Below are 12,033 nucleotides of genomic sequence, written 5' to 3' on the forward strand. Positions count from 1 at the left end.
GGGCAAAACCGAACAGGGGGAGCATAATATTGTACAGATCTTAAGAACAAACAACGGGTTCCTCTCTGGCGGCCCACCTAATGGGTCTAGCAACTGTTCATCTAGTTATTCTTAATAAAAATTGTTGAAAATATGTAGGTTAATCTTGCCAAGGGAATGGAAAAAAGGCTGCTGTATTTTTCAGAGTGCTCAAAAACTGAACATCCTGCATGTCATGCTGAATGATTTTGGGTGATCTGGAAGAGTGCTGTGAATGGTATGAGTTGTTCTGCTGTGTGTGTTGCTGCAGAAATTCTCTCGTGCAGGCAGAGGAAGTAACAGCACACAGCCATCCCAAAGGTACTTCTCCTCATCATCACACTTTACCTTAATATAATCACGTAGGGCACCTGACGCTGCACTTAATATAAAAAAATGAAAGTGCGCGCTAAGTATGTAGAAGTTAAAGCGCAAGTTGCCTGCAGCTATGAAAGGATCTAATGATCGTAATGGCTGCATCCTGTTACACTGTCCTAAAACAAAATATAGTGTAAAAAAGGAACAAGCGCTAAAGTGACATGAAAGCAGGCGCCCATGTAGATAGAAACTGTGAAACTTCACAATGAGAATTGTGACACGCCTGGACAAAAGCGGATTCTGTTATCTTCCGGTGTTGGAGGAAAATGCATTAATCAGAAGAACGTGGAAAAAGACTGAAAACAGACCCCAGACCAACTTCTCACCGTCCCTCATAAAGAGGGTGTCAAGTAAGGGAGACTTGCCGTGAGTAGTGCACACGAGCCAGGGAAAAGCTACTGAGCACACCACCACACTCCTCTTCCATAAAACAAAAGAAAATATGCGTACCGGAGGTGGAAAAACACACATAATTTGGAAATTAACACTTCACGAGCAAGTAGGAAAATATATGATCCAGTACTTCCTCCTTACAGCCATGAAAAAACAAGCAAAATTGAAGAGCGAGGAAACAGAAGCGAGAGAGGTGGAGACACCTTAATTATGCCCCCAGCCAGCTCTTTTTCCATCCTCCTTTTTTTTTGGGGGGGGAGGTAGTGAGGACTGTCATGAAAGAGCCTTATAAAACATGCGCCAAACACGACAGGCAGCACAGGCTCGAAAACTCTTATTTTTAAGGGGAAAACAGGCAGTGTCCAGAAACCCTCACAAAGCGAGGAACATCACCATGCATGCCGATATTTAAAAAATAATCTTCCAAAACACATGCATTTGCGCAAAAGACTAAGATGAATATTGATGCTCCCCCTTAACTTTACAGAAACGCTCATGCTCTTAAAATGCATGAAATGAACATTCCCACCACCAAACGGAACAAGCATTGTTAGTATTGTGAAACGGGTGACCTGGAAAGCAAAACAAGAGCACTCTAATCTGTGAATCCAGACGAAACGAGCGCAGACATATTTGTAACACTTCAAAAGCTCAGCAGTCAATTAGGTGAAGGTTTGCAAACGGTGCTCCAGTGTGACCTCATGTTTATTGACTTATGAAAGCGCTTTGGCAGCTCGCGCTGGAGGTTTCCACCACTCAGACCAGAGTCGGAGATATTTATTATAGCACCTCGATTAAATGAACAGCCATTATTTCAAAATAAAATGCACATGAGAAATGTAAAAATAAGGACACTGGAAACATGAAACAACAGAGAATGTTACCTTAAAAGGGCTTTTGAACAATTCTAAGTTAGGATTCAAGACCTGGGATACATTCTTCAGCCACGATACAGCGGCTCACTTTCTAACAAGCTCTTGGCATTTCTGTGGGGAGGCCGTGGGCAGCAACAGCAGGGGTGAATAATTAGGGGGGGAGGAGAAATGCGAGACAAAGTGAAAAGTGTGAAGCAGTGGGCGGGGGAGCGGATCCCTTTGAAGTGAAGCTCTTGGAGGCAGGCGGCTCGGGGAGCAAATGGTAAAAAGCGTGTGCATGTGCACATGCACTCGACGTAATCCGCGATGGTTTCAGAGCTTGGATGAGCCTCTATACTCTCGTCCTATTATCGCTTGCGCGATTAATAGGACAAGACCTAAAAATGTAAGAAAGACACCCGTGGTTCGCGCTATATAAAACTTTATACAAATTAAAAAAATTAAAAAGCCCAGAGGGAGAGATTGATCATTTGCTTACTGCTGGTATTACAAAGATCCTGGAGCTTTTTATAGGTAGAGCAAAACAATGCGGATAGCTAACATTAACAGAGAATCTCATTTAAAAAGTAGTTAAGGTGAGCTAAGAACACTGGATATTTCGCATTCGGCAGTTCCATAAGCAAAGCGCTTTTAGATGTTAACAACGGCAGATCGATGTGTCCCTTTATGCGGACGATTTAACGCTATACGTTACAGATCCTCAAACTAACCTCAACTCGTTACTTCGTGAATTCATAGTTTTCGGCCGCGTGTCAGGTGTACAAATTAATTGGAAAAAGTCACTATTCTTCCCCATTACTCAAGCAGTTTCCCGATTTCAGCTAGACTACCCATTGGAGTGGTGCAGCTCCGATCTTCGTTACCTGGGCATACGGGTGGCCATAGATAAGGAAGAAACTATAAGATTAAATTATGGCACTGCGATTGTAAAGTTGACTGATGATGTCACTCGCTGGGTGTCACTCCCGTTATCTATGGCGGGTAGAGCGTCGCTTATAAAAATGGTTATCCTTCCGAGGTTCTTGTATCTCTTTCAGAATATCCCATACTTTCCGGGCACCTATTTTTTAAAAACCCTTAGATCGGAACTACTGAGGCTATTCTGGGGTGGAAAGCAACCGCGCCTCGCATGGTCTGTTATTACTCAACCATATGCCAATGGAGGATTTGACGTGCCTGACTTCCTTGTGTACTATATGAGTGCTCAGGCACAATACGCATACCATTGGTTCGCTCCGACTCCTTTCATGCCACAGCTGGCTGTAGAAGACTGGATCGCGCGGCCCTTACCTTTGAAGGGCATCATTCATGGCCCAGTGGAAGCTATAGAAACGCCCTTTACAACTGTGACCTGTACGATAGACGCTTGGCGTCGAATCCGCACTATGATGCAACTCCCAATACTTTACTCTCCGAGACTGCCTCTTGTTTACCATTCCCAACTATCATTGTTACAAGAAAATGGGTTTCAAAACATGTGTCGTAGACTTGGGGTGGCGACGTGGGGTGACCTTTTCCTAGAAGGTAAATTTAAAAGTCGAGATCAAATATTTCAGGGCCTACAACCCACACCCCTTGACCTATTCTATTATGTCAGACTCCGACAAGGATTGAAGAGTATTCTCCCACAATTTCCTGATGAGCCTGAGACGTTACTGGCGTTACATAATATGTTGACGTCGGCAGATGGGCGACATATGGTATCCCACATATATAGGGACATTAGGTCGCAAGCTGTACATACACACTGTAAAGCTCGTATACAGTGGGGTGCTGACATGGGAGTCGAAATTGATGACCAGCAGTGGACCTATTGTTGCGATATCACTGCCAACATATCGTCTAGCTGTAGACTTAAGATCATACATTTTAAATTTTTGCAGAGAATATATTATACACCAGTCAACAAGCTTCGCTTCCGCCTATCCGACCATGATAGATGCGACAGATGCAGGGCGGAGAGTGCGGGTTTCTTACACTTAGCATGGGAATGCCCGAGGATATTTGAATACTGGACAGAGGTTCATGCAGCGCTTCAGGAGATGACAGGCGGGATGGTGGTGAAGGATCCACTTGTTATGTTATTGGGATATACGATGAAGGTGACGAAACCCACTAGGAAGTTTGTGAACATTGCTTTACTGCTCGCTAAGCGCAGGATCGCATGTCGATGGGGCAGGGGGAGGGCCCCCAAATTTAAGGAATGGTTGAATGATGTCATTTACTGTCAGGAGCAGAATCAGATATATGCAGACACACAGTCGACACGAAACAAGCCTAAGGATGTGTGGGATCCTCTCCGGGGATATTTGATGGCACACAATAGCGACCTCCAAGATGAGGACCAGACAAATGCTACCATTCCAGCCGATTCGTAAATTATGTGAGCTGTACAGAAGCTGAAATGTAGGCGAATACCCTGACTCTAACGTACATTGTAATACCATAACCATTGAAAATTAGTGCTTTGTATATCTCCACTGGGCCTAATTACGAGATCATTGCAGCTATCATATTATTGTATTGTTTACTTGCGTTGAAGATCACTTCCCTTGCGGGACTTGGGTATGGGGAAAGTCATCCATATCAATAGAAGGTGCTCCCTGACAGATCGCTACTCAGGTCAGTTTCAGCCCTCACTTTCCCATCTGTATTACTATGATAATGTTATATGATGTGTTGTATACTGAGCCCAACGCCTGTGTGGATACCACTGTATTGTATGTTGTAAAAATTCAATAAACAAAATGTTTAAAAAAAAGAACACTGGATATTGTGTTAAGCAAAAAGGGTACCACTGTAGTGACACTGATGTGTGCATCCAATATGAAAACTTTCAGAACTATCTTGAACAGGCATATATAAGGAAAGTTAATTACTATAGTTACCTAATGCAGGAAATTGAATCTCAATTCTTGTTCCACTATCACATTTCATTGTTTCATAATAGGCTGCCAAGGAATGCCAGGGAATGCAGCCACAATGTAATGATGTTGCCATATAAGATTTAGACCTCAAATTGCCATTACCTTCCAACAAGAATGTCAGCCTCACTACAGTGATGCACACTTTAAAAATGTGCCATGTTTTCTTGGATAACTACTTGCGTATCAAATGTAAATCAATGACGGCTAATTAATATGTTTAGAAAAGTTACCAACATTTTATTTTAAGAATATTAGGTTATAATCAGAAAAGTAAAGTGTGAATTTTTTGATGTATTATACATATGTAATGCATGCAGTAGAAATATAGTATATGAGTATAAGGGCAGAATAGATATTATTAAAAACACCTTATTGTACTTCAAAAAAAGTTAAGACTCACTGAATGCTAGGATTGATTTTAGAATATTGCTTTTAGCTTTTAGAAATTCCAAGCTAACTATGATTTTTGTTAATATCTATTGGTGCACATTTAGAATTATATTAAAATCTTAGTCTAGTTCTCATTTTTGAAATGCTAATTGAAACTTACTCCTCATAGGACAATTAATATTAGAAAATCCCAAAACGTGGTAAAGGAGTACTGGAGGATATACTTTACCTATATGATAGGTGATTCATGTTCAACTTAATATGCAGTTGCACTGCGCAACAATCACTGTGTTGTTGGAAGAAAGAACGATTTGGTGTTGATTGACAGCGATAATTACCTAGATTGAGCCACCGTGTGGTCATACAAATAGCGAAATGCCTCATCATTCCATTAGTAATGTGCATGAATTGATAAATGAAATGCCCACAATCCCTACTTATTATCTAGCAAAACCACAAGCAAGGGGATACTTTTGGCAGAATCAGAATGGAAAGAAGCACTTGTTGAGTTTGACTCTATCCTGGCACTGTCAAGGGATATCAGAGGAATTGGATCAAAGGGAGGCCTTTGGGCCACTGGTGAAATACCACTACTCATCCTTTTTTCACTTACCTGATGAGGCGAGGCTTGAAGTGTCCAGTACCATCTTGGGCTGGCCCATTCCATGGAGAGTGGCAAGTGGGGTGCTCGACTGGGGTGGTACAACTTTCAAATGATAACTGAGGTGCCCTAATGTGAGCTTAGGGACAACAGAAACCTCCCACAGAACAGAAGGGCAAAAGCTTTCTTGATCTTCATTTTCAAAATGAATACAGAGAGTGAAAGTGGGGTTCTCATGATCCTTCTAAACTTTTTTCAAGCACAAGGTATCAGATAAGTTACTGCAGAGGTAGCTGGCTTGTGGCGGTAAGGTATCCAAACTGACCTAAATTTTGGATCCACTATGATTGTGAAGCAGAATTCACTAAGGGGCCGATTTCGATCTCGCTGGGAGAAGGCTCCGTCCGACTCTGATCGGAGGGCTTTCCGACCGACTCATGCTCCGGGGCTCCGAGGGCCCAAGTACGATGCGAACAAGCGCTGATTGACACAGGTCGCACGGAGCCCCATTGAAGTCAATGGGAGCCTTTTGTATGACACGTTCATAGACTCCTATTGACGAAAAAGGTATGTTGCGCACAAGCATGTTTGACTTCATGGTCACAGGTTAAAATCCTGGTGGGTCCACTCAGCCTTTCATCCTTCTGAGGTCAATAAAATGAGTATCATTGAGTTGGGTATCAATAACCATCTGTTATTAGGCACCTAGATGCCCTTCTGGGTGTACGTGATCTTTACAAATACACGTTATGTTATGTTAATATAGATTGTGAGCTGGGCTAGTCTGTCTTGAGACAGGTTAGTTTTACCCTACTGATGATGTGTTGTTGCAATAGAAATCCGGATCAGTATGAGAGGAACTGCAGGTTCAGGCATTTGGTGGATGTGCTCCTAATGAAAGCTTAAAAAAGCTCTTGTGATATTTACTCCAGCGGGAAAATGGATTATTCCTTCTTCAAGGAAAGTAGGGAATATTCCTTGTTGTTCTTTTCTCCTTTCAAGCCATGAACTGACCAGGGTGGGTTTTACAATCAACAGACTTTGGTACCATTACTAGGTAGCCTTAAACCAATCCTTAGCTGTCCTGTGTGTCCCAGGCCTTCTTTTCTTACAGTGACGTGTCACCCAAGCTGTGAATCTTGTCATATGGCTGTGGAGTTCACACAAAGAACATTCTGCTAAATCCAAATGGCAACTACCTATCTTACAGAACTAAAGTACTGCCAGGCTAGTAAACTCATACTTGGTTACTTGTTCAACCCGATTGCACTACAAAGTACTTCCTTGAGAATAAGAGGCAAAATACCTTCCATGTGACATATTAACCGAAATTCGCATGTCGCCAGGCGTAAGCACAGGCTGGAAAATGTTCCCCTTATCTTTTTTCTCTCATCCAAGAAACATTTCAGTACTCAGATGGTAGGTGGCTTCCTGGATGGTCAATCTACACATGTTAATGAAATGTCCTCCCCAGAGGTGAGTCTAATCCCTTTCATCGCTCCTAGCAGTACAGGGTGGTAAATGTAACACTTCATTGTAATGGGTTGAGAAAATTAAAGTCTGTTTTTGACTAGGAGTGTTTGCCTGAAAATATACAGACCTTTCACAAGTTTGTCAGTGCCTTCTACTATGGCAGATAAATTACTTACAATATTCTGTTATAGGGATGAACTCCCGATATTCTACCTACTCGTTTAAAATTTAAAATTTTATTTAAAATGAATACAAATTAACTAAGTGGTTCTGCACCGCTGTTTATTCTGTCAACACACGTTTACAGAAATTCACATTTCATAACAAGTACACAGACTTGGATGCGATGCGCATTGTTAATTATCAAATGAAACATGTTTTGCTTATAATAGAACACTCTCCACTATTTACTTTGTGACAATACTTATTTTTATTTCATCAGTATTCTTTAGGCCGTCTGTTAGTACTTTGTCATCATATTTGGTACCATGAGATAAAAACAAGGGATATCCTGGAGGGAAGGGAAGTACCAGAGTGCAAAGTAGCTGAAGCCAGGTCAGAAGATATTTCTTGCACCTGGTTACTGGCAATCACTGATATGACTCAAAAGGGTGTCACGATTAATACACACAAGTACAGACTTTTCATGGCATAGATCTTTCTCATTTCCCTTTGACTCGTGCTATTCATAATTCCCTTTCTGTATCTGAAACCATTAATTTCTGCTTGTTTCTTTGCTGTACCTCCCTCCCATCTCTCTAATCATTTTCATTGATTGCATTTCTGACCTGTTGAGTTTTATTTATTTATTTATTTATTTATTTGTATTAGCAGTCACACAAAACTATCTCAATCTTAGGAAATGTAATATCTTGAGCGCCCAACCAAATGTTCTAGAAATGCAATTAATACTGAAACTTGTGAAAGCCATTCCATTTATTGTGACCAACCGGACACTTACATCTCCGATACTAAGGGTCACACCCCAGACCAATAGTCGTCTGTGACAGCAAACCACTTTCTAAATCCCATCACACTACATCACTCTATTAGTAGCGGTTGCACCAATTTAATGTAGCTTGGAATTAAACCTGAAGTAAGCAAGCGGCAAAAGATTATGTCAAAACTGTTTTAGAATTCTTTCGAGCCAACCCTTTGATGCCACACGTTTATCAGCTATCTCTCAGGCAGGATCTTGTAGGGGTCTGCAGCAAAATTAGTATATTGTAGATACCTATGATGTTAGTTTTTTATGATCCAATACAGAAAAAAGCATGCTATTTTACACGTAATAGGGAAGCATGTCTTTCGCAAATGGAGCGCTACAAATTCTTTTAAGATGTTACTGCACTTTCTACTTTCTGTTCAAAGATGATAGCAACCCATGATCTCAGTGGCAATCTAGCCTAATTTGTTCCTTAAAAATTGATCTGCTCTATGGCAATTCTGCTTCAAAAAGCTTTCTTCTGCCATCAATATGACTGTTCAATCTTCTGTATTTTAGCCCCTGTTAGTGCAACACTTGAAGCCTTTAGTTGACACGTTTCCACAATTTTTGTCAGTGCTAGAAATTGGTTTCATGTTAAAATGTGCAATAAAGAAGATTTTCTTTACACAGTAATTTACAAAGACATACCTAAAAGGTAAGCCCACAATTAAACTAAAAGATCACTTGTAATTTTTCTATTGAAGAAACATTCTCTCAATTTGCCCTTGGAACTTTCCCTGTCTTGACAAAATACTTGTGAGGGTAGTTACTGGGCAACTAGGCAATTCATTAATGATAAAATTGTTCTGGACTGTCTCAAGGTGTGACACAGGCCACGTATAGGCACCCATAATCTGAGAATGTCTCTTTTAAAAAAAAATGTTTTATTAAATAATAAAGCAGGTAGCTGAAATACAGTTAACATAAGGAATGAAGTAACATGGTAAAATATATAGTAAATAGAATCAGTATTACAGACTATAGGAAATCTGAGATTATGAACTATGGGGCATATGTATCAAGCTATTTTGAGCTCACAAACACTACGATCGCAAAATAGACTTGTCCTGTGTACAACATAGGTTTGCAGTGTAAAATAGGTATTTGCAAAATTTGTGAATACCTATTTTGCGAGGCCGAAAATGTGCAAATAATTTTTGCGAAATCACAATTACCGACACACTCTTTGTGATATTCGTAATTAGAGTAATCGCAAATTGTGAATTCGCAAAGAAATGTATGAAAAAATCGCATATTGCGAATTTACGAAAATCACAATTTTGCACATGCATTTTACCACCAACTCAAGGCAGGTGGTAGCCAGGTGCAAACTATTTAAACAAGCCCACAATGCAACAGGGACTTCCACAATGGCAGCTCTGTATGTGATAGCCAGGAGGATGCAAATTGGAGCTGCAGCACAGAGAAGGAGGCGACAGGAATGAATCTTCAGAGTGCGCATCACTCTGTTCCAGCAGACTGACTAGGAAATCCATGAGCAGTATAAGCTGGACTCAGCTACCATTATGGACTTGATTGATGAGCTAAAACCCTTGCTTGAACACCCAACCCGCAGAACTCAAACCATTCCAACCCATGTGCAGGTCCTGTGTTCACTGCACTTACTGGCATCAGGGAGTTTCCAGGGGGTGATAGCAGCAGCAGGAGGGGTCTCCCAGAGTTGCCTGTCGCGCTTCTTCCATGCATTCATGGATGCAATGATACAGAGGCTACACCATCACATCCAATTGCCCAGCACACAACAGGCATTACAGCATAGATTAGAGCCCATATAGCCCTCTGATCCCCATCAAACAATGAGTATGTATTCAGGAATTGCAAATCTTATAATTCCCTCAACATTCAGGTCATCTGCAATGCTAAATATATCATCACCGATATTGTTGCAAAATACCCTGGCAGAACACATGACTCCTTTATATTTAAACACAGTAGGATATACAGACGTCTCACTTGTGGCGATTTTGTCGAGGGCTACCTGCTAGATAAATGCTTGTCTAACACTTTAACATACAGTTAAGGTCTGAAGTGAGGGGACAGTGATTAACCTTATGTCTTTCATCCTGTAGGAGACAGTGCATATGCTGTGCGAGATTTCATCCTAACACCATACTTCAATCCAGCCAATCCAAGGGAGCGAAGATATAATCGCGCACAGAAATCTACGCGCTGTGTAATTGAGCGGACATTTGGGATACTAAAGAGCCGGTCCCGCTGCTTGCATAAAAGTGGAGGAGCACTACAATACAGCCCAGATACCTTCTGCAAGATTATGGCTACTTGCGCCATGCTCCACAACATAGCAACTAAAAAAGGCATTCCAGTTGAACTTACTGATACAGATTCATCTGAGGATGAGGGCCCAGGTCCACGTTGCAGACCAGCAGGCGGTGTAGTGGCAGCTGTGGGAAGACAGAGACGTGATGAAATAACACAAAACTATTTCTAGGCGAGTAATGATGACACTATGCAAAAGATGATTTGTGCATGATTGTGTTTAATTATCTCTTTAGCTGCAGGCAAATATCAGTCTCACAGCCTAAACACGCACTTTGGGCCCTATTAGGATGGCGGACGGACCTGCGTCCGTCCGCCACCCCAGAGGTGGAGGGACCGTCCGCAGGGGCAGCGGCGGTCCCTCCGTGCAAATTAGGATGTGACCGCCACCCTGGCGGTCACATCCTGTATGTTTAACATTGCGGCTTGAAGCAGCTCCGGCCGCAATGTTAAAAATGCAAGCAGTGCATTTGCATGCACAAAGTGGCAGGCACGCGCGGTGCCTGTTGCTTCGTGCATGCAAATGCAGGGGGGTGCCATAGGTACCCCCATGTGCACCCCCACCCCCCTTCACCCTGGGGGTCCACAACGGGCCCCCAAAGAAAAGAAAAGACCGTATTCCTTTTTTTTTTAGGATATGCGCTGGGACATGCCTTTCCGCGGCGGCAATGCCGCCGCAGAAAGGCATGTCCCAGCGCATATCCTAATATGGCTGGCGGTGTCTGATAGACACCGCCACCATATTAGAGCTTTTCCGCCGCGGTCTCGCAGCGGAAAAGCGGCGGACGGTCTACCCGTCCGCCGATGACCCCCGGCCATCCTAATCTGGCGGGGGGTCTTCCAACACACTGCAGCGGTGAATCCGCATCCTCCGGGCCTTCGGTGGCTTCCGCCGGCCCGGAGAATGCGGATTCACCGCAATCGTAATCGGGCCCTATATGTGTGTCACAATATGTTGCACATGTTATGTCCACAGTGCATGGATGAAGGCCAAACAAAAGTCCACATGCAATGGGTTGCTTCACTGATTGGCATTCTGCTGTGGTGACTGTTTATTTTTTGCGTGCATGTCCTGCTGTCGCACGCTCAGGGTGCTGATTGCTCTCCCTTGAGGCATCCGGTGTTGTTCCCTGCCTCACACTGCGCTGTCTGTGTTCGGGAATTGGTGGGGTGTTGCTGCTTCTGCTTGAGGCTCCTCACTATCCCCTAAGCACAGGAGTCCTGTGCCACCTATGGTAGCTGTCTGCAGCTGTTCTACAGCATTTGTCTCCTGCACCAACCCTTTGGCCACATCCTGACTGCAGAGTGCCATTTCAACCTGCATGCTAACTGAGTGGAGTGACAAAAGGGAAGTGGCATTCCACAGGCGGTTGACCACCTTGCTGTCAGTGTCCAGACGGCAGTAGAGACGTTGTCTCCCACTGCGTCAGGCTGCCTGGTCTCTCTTCATGGTGGCACACAGTTCTTTAATTGCGCCTGTCATTTCTCTGATGCCCTCCTTCATGTCTCTCAGGTTATGGTTAGCAGACACCATCTGCCTGTGTATTGACCTCATTGATTTAGTTTGCTGTACCTTTACCATGATGCCTTTCAGTCTGGCAAACACCATTGGATCCTCAACAGCCGCTGCGCTGGTGGTTGCCCTTGGCCTGCGTCTCCTGCTTGTTTTTTCCCTACTGTGCACAGGGTGCT

This window comes from Lissotriton helveticus, chromosome 2_1, assembly GCF_964261635.1.
Source record: "Lissotriton helveticus chromosome 2_1, aLisHel1.1, whole genome shotgun sequence".
NCBI lineage: Eukaryota > Metazoa > Chordata > Amphibia > Caudata > Salamandridae > Lissotriton > Lissotriton helveticus.